The sequence below is a fragment of the Stenella coeruleoalba genome (genome assembly GCF_951394435.1).
Source record: "Stenella coeruleoalba genome assembly, chromosome: 6".
Lineage (NCBI taxonomy): Eukaryota > Metazoa > Chordata > Mammalia > Artiodactyla > Delphinidae > Stenella > Stenella coeruleoalba.
In genome coordinates, this window is record NC_137151.1 from 62954096 (window position 1) to 62962510 (window position 8415).

The 8415-nt window shown below is 37.1% G+C and overlaps 1 long non-coding RNA gene across 1 annotated transcript; it reads right to left on the bottom strand.

Annotated features, from left to right (window-relative positions):
• Positions 1–484: 484 nt before the first annotated feature.
• LOC307187726 lies at positions 485–8021 on the bottom strand. Its single transcript, XR_013828693.1, has 6 exons — positions 7977–8021; positions 6862–6930; positions 6630–6765; positions 4685–4805; positions 4166–4245; positions 485–701 (listed from the first exon to the last, which is right to left on the bottom strand). It is a non-coding gene; the product is annotated as an uncharacterized lncRNA (long non-coding RNA).
• Between the last annotated feature and the right edge of the window lie 394 nt (positions 8022–8415).

Below are 8415 nucleotides of genomic sequence, written 5' to 3' on the forward strand. Positions count from 1 at the left end.
TTGAATTTTATGATTTTTAAGACTTCATATTGGGACGTCCCTGGTGGTGGAGTGGTTGAGAATCCACCTGCCAATGCAGGGGACACAGGTTCGAGCCCTGGTCCAGGAAGATACCACATGCTGTGGAGGAACTAAGCCCGTGTGCCACAACTACTGAGCCTGCGCTCTGGAGCCTGCAAGCCACAACTACTGAGCCCACGTGCCACAACTACTGAAGCCCGTGCACCTAGAGCCCACGTTCTGCAAGAAGAGAAGCCACTGCAGTGAAAAGTCCGCGCAACGCAACAAAGAGTAGCCCCTGCTCACTCCAACTAGAGAAAGCCCATGCACAGCAACGAAGACCCAACACAGCCAAAACTAAATAAATAAATAAATTAAAAAAAGAGTAAATCCTAAGAGTTCTCATCACAAGGAAAAAAAAATTTTTTAAAGACCATATCTTCTTTAGCAAATGCTAGTTAACTTTCCACATGTCATGTATAATATCACAGGCAAATGCTTATGATCCTTTTTGTCTTAGTCAGTTAGGGTTGCTAACTGGTGGCTTATAAATAACCGAAACTTGGTGGTTTATAAATAACAGAAAATTATTTCTCACAATTTTGGCGTCTGGAAGGTGACAGCATAGTCAGGTTGTGGTGAGAGCCCTCTTCTGGATTGCAGATTGCAGGGTTATCGTTGTATCTTCCCATGGTGAAGAACTGAGAGAAGAAGAAAAGTCTCTTATGATTCTTATAAAGTCACTAAACCCATTCATGAGGGCTCCACCCTTATGACCTCATCTAATCCTAATCGCTTCCCAAAGGCCCTGTCTCCTAATGCTATCACATTGGGGAGTAGGGTTTCAACATATGATTTTTTTTTTTTTTTTGGAGGAGGACACAAACATTCCATCAATAATACTTTCTTTTCAGTTTTTATCATCCTCACCTACCTACATCAAAACAGTACTTCAGGGACTTCCCTGGTGGCGCAGTGGTTAAGAACCTGCCTGCCAATGCAGGGGACACGGGTTTGATCCCTGGTCTGGGAAGATCCCACATGCCATGGAGCAACTAAGCCTGTGCTCCACAACTACTGAACCTGTGATCTAGAGCCCGTGAGCCACAACTACTGAGCTGCACACCACAACTACTGAAGCCCACATGCCCTAGAGCCCACGTGCTGTAACTACTGAGCCCGTGTGCTGCAACTACTGAAGCCTGTGAGCCTAGAGCCCGTGCTCTGCAACAAGAAAAGCCACCGCAATGAGAATCCTGTGCACTGCAAAGAAGAGAAGCCCCCACTCGCCGCACTAGAGAAAGCCCATGAGAAGCAACGAAGACCAATGCAGCCAGAAAAAAAAAGACAGTGCTGCAAAGTCAATATCAGTTTCTTATCATTATTTTTATTTGTATAGTATTCTACTTATGGTTCTGACTATATGTTTGAATTACCTAGAACTGTTCCAAGAAAACCTTGCCACAGTCTTCAATTCTGTCCCAAGTTCCAGAACTATAAGAATTTGGACAGTGAATAAAACTGTAAAAAGTTGTTTAAACAGTTGCAGAGGAACCAAATAAATGTCTTGATTCTTAAGGATTCTCAGAATTGAAGGAACAGGCCATGCATGGTAAGAGTCAATTGCGGTCCTCTATAAAAAAGTGGACAAAAATTCTTTTAGAGCTTTAATTATCAGTTGATAAATTACTAAACCAGTTCCAATTTCTCAGATTCCCTGGAATATATGCATATGTACATAATGTCCCAGTTTGACTCTTCCCCAAAATATTCCAAAGGTAGGCATAGTCAACAAAGACTATCAGTGAAAAGCCAAATTAAATATAGGAAATCAGCAAGGAAACATACGTCAAACTTCTCATTTGGAAAACACATTCATATAGTATAAGGTGGACCCTTTTGTGCCTATATTTATTTCATAGTTTTCTGTGGTACCAAGAATCAGTTTAGACAAATCATAGACACATCTGGAGTTTGTGTTCAAAATGTTCCTGATCACAATGCATTGCATTTTGCAATTTTGAATCCAACATTCATCTATCAAGTAATTTCTAACCAGTCTTGGCAGAAATCCAGAATATTTTCAAGTGAAATAATAAAACACAAAACAGAGAAAAATACAAAATCACAATTTGTTGTCATTTATCTGAATGTTCCATTATAATTTGTGTGCCCACATGTGAAACAGTTGAACATATGCATGCCATATGTAAAAGTAGGATTTGACTGCTGTAACAAAAAGCTAAAAAAATTGTAGCTTAAGCATGGTAGAAATTTATTTCTCTCAAACCTAATAACCTAGGCATAAGGAGTTCAGGGCTACAAAATATCACCAAATCAGGTTCTTTCAATTTTGTTGATCTGCCATCTCTACTGTATTATACAATTGTTTGCATGATTCAAGATGGCTCACCAACACATTTGTAGTCCAGGTAGCAGTAAAAGGGAATAGAGAAAATGGAGTTCATGCCCATTCCATAAAGGTTACAATCCAAAAGTTTTACTTTACACATTCTTGAGTTCATATCGTGTTGGCCAAAACTTAACCCCATAGACACAACTGGCTGCAAGGAAGGCCGGGGAATGTCGAGTTTATTCTGATGTCTATTCTGTGAGCCAAAAGTTGAGGTTTCTACTAATGTAGAAAAGTAAGAATGAATATTGGGGGATGATCAGCAACTTCTGCCATGCCCTGTCTGCATCTGCAATTGACATTCTAATTAGACTGGATGCCCTCACCACACAGCAAATTAGAAGAAAAATGTGTAACTTCTAAAGATTTAAGAACTTACAAAAGCAAAACTAAATTTATCAATAAACATTTCTCCCCACCTAAATTAGAATTACCAGGCAAGAAATTCAGATTGAAGAACAACCATTTGAACAGTTACAGTATTAGATTCTAATTTGTTTCCTCAAATGCATTAGATTTCTTGCCTATCAAGAGTAATACTGGTGAAAGTCGAGATAATCATCTCTTCAGGCAGCTAGGAAAATCTCAGGAATTAGGGAGACCTGGTTATCTTGCAACTGGGCTAGGTTGTGTGCTGAAAACAGGAAGTTGTTTGAAAATCTGTAGGCCACCAGAGGTCTAAATCTAGCCCACCCTGCTAACTGCCCCTTCCTCAACTCGTGGTAGGAAATACATTCTCTAGAAAATTTGGATTGTAAAGTCTTGAAATCTGGAATATTAAACACAGAGAAGAATACAGAGAGGTGCTAGACTGAAAAGAAGACCTTTAATAAAAGTTTGTATTCTAAATGATGAGACTCTCTCCCCTTTGCTCCAGGTAATTTCCCTTAATCAACACCCAGTATTCTGGTAGTCAGATTTTATATTTCAGAAGGGAGATTCTAGGATCTGCTCCTGGAAAATCTGACCTATCCCAGGACAGACCCATTGATACTGGTATATTCATGTCTTCAACAAAATAGTTAACTGATTACTGGATCATCCTAGAATAAAGTCTTCTAGTCCACAAGATTTACCTCCCCAACCCTCAAACACATGTATAAATGTATAGTGTATCTGGTTATTTACTTAGTGATCACTAAACAAGAATCACTGGACATTTGAGGAATGATTTCATCATAGGAGAGAGGAACTGAAACAAGTCTATTGAACAGAGTAACTTTGTGAAGGTAGAGACAGTAAGGCACAGAAGAAAATTCAAAGAAAATATAATTAACGTGGGAAATAAGAGTGAGTGATATATCCATGGAACAAAGATAGGATGTACTCTTTTAAAGGAACAATATATGAAAGAGCTCTTGGAATCTTAACCTATGATAGATGATGATGATGATGATGACGATGATGATGGAAGAGTCTGTATAATAAAATTGTGGAAATGACCAAGTATACACAAAGAAAGAGACAACAGCATATTAAAGATAAAATAAGAGACTAAATTCCAAAGGTCCAACCTTCAGTTTCCAGAAAGAGAGAATAGGGAGCAAGTGAGAGTAAATCATCAAATAAATAATACAAGAAAATTTCTCAGAATTGAAGGACCCAAGTCTCCCAAGTGAATGGGCCCAGAAAGGGCCAAGCAGTTTAAGTGGAAATAGGTCCTCGACAAAGAAAATCACCATGAAATGTTAGAATTTTTAGATAAAGATAAGATTTTAAAGCTCCCAGACTGAAGAAAATTGAGTTACATACCTTTTGCCCAAATCTTGGGTGTAATATCATTCTCCAATAAAATCAACCAGGATTCCTTTGAGAGATGGTTGATTGTAGGTCTGGGGCAGGAAAAATATAAGATGAGTCTGGAGCATCTTGCAGTGCCAGAAAGTAAGAAAGCTCAAAAAAACTTCACAGTAATGGGGGCATGTCAAAACAAAGGGACATGAGAGCCAACTGAAAGCTAATAATGACCGAAGCTGGAACAATTTGAGCAACAAAATAAGTAAAGTAGTGCTGGATTATAACCCAAAGTATAAAATATCCATGAGTCCATACTCATGATGATTCAATAAATTAATAAATGTGGGAGAAGAGACAAATCTCCCATGCAGAAGAATTTTAAATAATTTATATAGATTCTCCATACTGAAGGAGAGGGAGCATTATTCCTTACCCCTTAAGTATGGGTTACACATAGATTCTTCCTTTCAAAGTGTACAGTATGGAAAAGGGGAAAAAGAGTAACTTTACAGTGTAGAAACCTGACAATCCTACCTCAGCCAGGTGATCAAGGTCAACATCAACCGTCATAAATCATGCTGATAGTAGGCACTCTTGAAATGACTTGATGGAAATAGCACTTTGTGATCTTCCTCCCAAATCTCATACCTGCAGACTAAGAGGAAAACATCAGACAAATTCCAATAGAGGAACAACCTACAATTTACCTGACCAGTACTCCTCAAAACTGTTTAGGACATCAAAACAAGGAAAAGTCTAAGAAACTGTCACATCCAAAAGAAGCCTAAGGATATGACAACTAAATGTAAATATGGTAAGTTGGATGAGATCCTGGAACAGAAAAAAAGGACATTAAGTTAAAAACTAAAGACATTTGAATTAACTATGGACTTTAGTTAATAATTATATCAACATTGGTTCATTAATGGTAACAAATGTGCCATACTAATGTAAGATGTAAATACTAGGGGCAACTGTGTGTGTGCGTGTGTATGTTTGTGGGGCTGGGGGAAGGTACATAGGACTCTCTGTATTATCTTTTCAAAAAATTGTTTATAAATCCCCAAGTGCTGTATAAGAAATAAAGTATTATTATAATGAGAAACAGGATATTCCCATATTCTCAAAGAATCTAGTCACAAAATAGGCATTAATTACAAAAGAAAAACTAGCAACTTTACAGTGGAGTATCCTGACAGAGGCCAACATAATGAAATGATCAAAATTAACATCACCAATAATAAGACATGCAATATTTTGCCCCCAAATTCATAAATTCAATTTAGTCAGGAGAACACACAAAACTCAGAGGGGTAATCTACAAGATAACTGGTCCATACTCATCAAAGGTGTCAAAGTCACTAAAGGCAAAGAAAGACCAAGGGATTGTCATAGAATATAGAGACCAAGGAGGCTTGACAAGTATGTATAATGTGAAATTCTGGATTGTATCCTGAGTCAGAAATGTGACATTGGTGGAAAAACTAGTGAAATTCTAATAAAATCTGTAGATTAAAACCACAACACAACAAAGAATTGGGCTATAAATTATATAGGATTTATCAGTTGCTGCATTGGAATCCAGAAGGCAATGGGTGGTAAGTTTCAAATGTCTAGAGAAGAATGAACTCCAATCTAGTATTTTAGACACAGCTAAGCCATCAGTAAATATAAGAAACTATATAAATAATTTTCAGACATGGGAGTTCTCAGAACTTTATTTTCCATGTACTTTTCCATCTATGTATTCTTACTTAAGAAATTATTGGAAAATGTGATTTTTCCAAGGAGAGAACAATACAAAAATGTTCCTGGGATCTAATAAACAGGATTTCAAAATAGAACAAAGTGCCAGAATGAGAGATACACTGGAGGCCCCAAGAGGACCAGTTCAGACTGGAGGTGGAGGTACATGTGGTAGTTTACAGAAATTTTGAAGAGTACGAGAACATTTAGTCAACAGTTAAAAAAATAAGAAGATTTAAAAGTTACTTAAATACTAACCCAAGAAAAAACAAAATCACATATATATAAGGAAATACGATCATGGTACTCTCCTTGACTTAGCAGAATCTTATTATCAAAGCAACCAATGTGGGTCTAATCAATGTCATATAGCAACATTGACAGGATGTTTGCATGGGCAGGGCGTGAAAGAGAGGGAAAATGCTAATTTCCCATAGTAGAAATGTGATACATAATATCTAAAATTGATGAATCAAAAAAAAAGCAGTATCCACATATTATTTGTAAATTTGGAAGAAGATTATAGATGAAACAGCTAAAACGATTTAAAGGGTTGCCTGCCTAAAGTCAAGAAAATGAGAGAGTTTTGATACATGCCTTTTAGGAATATTTAACTTTTTAATCCATGTTTATGTTTTACTTTAATAAAACACAAAATTAATTGAAAATAAAGTTAATACATAATTTCCCAGGAAGTCATCATACCAATATGAAGATATAAATAATGTCCCACCTCTCCCCCGACTGCTGCTTTATCCCTTTAGCCCATCTGAAGAAAAGACAGACTTGGAGCGAGAGATTTCACAAAACAACTATTCAAGAGATGACTCTGCAAAGAGATGGCTGGCATCCCTATCTTTTCACATCACCTGAAATGAGAGAAATTTCCACATAGTCACCCAATATTCAATTGGCTCTTCTCTTAAGTGAATACTGCATTTATAGCGATAGCCTGAGAAATTCACCTACACATCCTTCCAAACTCCATTCTCACATTCAAGGAAGTCTACCTGCAGGCTCCATCTTGTAAACCCCTGTAAACAAAGAAAAACAAAGTGTGTTGTTCACCACCAGGTTCTACAAGGATTAAGTTGTTAGCCACTGCAGTCTCTGACCAACAACACACCCTGAGAGGAATTCAGGGTGAAAACCAGGATGAGGCACTCTGTGCTTTGGATAAACAGGTCCCACAGGTAGTTAGATGTATATCTCAGGAAGAATTTTAATGAACCCAGATTCTTGCATCTTCCCATACATCAAAAAGCCCTAAAATCATTAACTTGAGATATCTGTTCTTTGTGATTAGCAGTAATCTTTTACCAAAATGTGTGCTTGACTGCATGTATTCCCTAACCAAAAATCATATGTAAACTGGCTTCTTCTCTACCTCTTGGTAGCAATTTCCTCAGAGCTACTGAGTAGTTGTCTCCTGGGCTATTGTCCTCCCTAAGATCCCTGAATAAAACTTAAACTCACAACTCTTAAGTTGTGTGTTTTACTTTGAGTCAACATCCCCTCTGCTGGCAACTCTCTTCCAGAAGTAACTGCATCCCTTCCAGAAACAGAATGTAATTGTCCTTCAGGACCCCGACCTCCCAATGCCCCCAGTATTACAGGTGATGGAGGAAGCAAATCTTGAATGAACCAAGAGTACAGGAGGGTTCATATCTTGCCAACACCATCTCTTCTAATGCATAACAAACATCAGCTAAGGTAAATACCTAATCATCTAAATCCAACATTCTGAAATGTTCATGAATGGCAAATAAATTAACTTTTTTTTCCTTCAACCATGTTATAGAAAACTGAAAGAGTTAACTATTGTTTCATTCTTCTTTCTGAGTCAGATTCTTCTCCAGTGTTTGTCAAGCCATTTTGCCTCTTGCTTTATTTTCCCTTCAATGGTTTATCCCTCATTTTAAAAATCCTTAGGAAACCCTCTGCTGCCTTCTACCAGATCAAGTTAATTACCCCAGCTATGGGGTTCTAATTTAGTGATTAATTATGCCACTACTTGTTTAATTTATATCTTCTTCTCAGAATGTAACACCCAAGGGGTCAGTGAATGTATTGTTCTTACCCCAGTGTCTCAGTATGAGCTCTGGAGATTCAAGAACTGTCCTATATGTTATCTGTAAAACAAAATAATAATGTACCAATGTCTAAAGTCATTGGGGTGATTAAATGATACAATGTATATAAAGCTCATTGACTTACAGTTACTACTTAATAAATGTTATGTTTTATTGTTATTAGATTTTTTATCACAGATTATTAAGGAACAATCAGAACAATAACAACAAGAACGCAATTTCCAGACACCTACTTTAGAATAGAATAAATATAGAGAGGTTAAAGGAAATACTATCACATTGTAAGTAGACAGGCTTCCTAGGAACTGTGGCTACTTAATGTAAAGTATAATGAGGATTTTGGACATGCTAGAGAAAGGCAGAAAATAAATTATGCAAGATGAGTAGGAAAGAAAGGTAAGATTCCCAAGTGTACTAAATGTATAA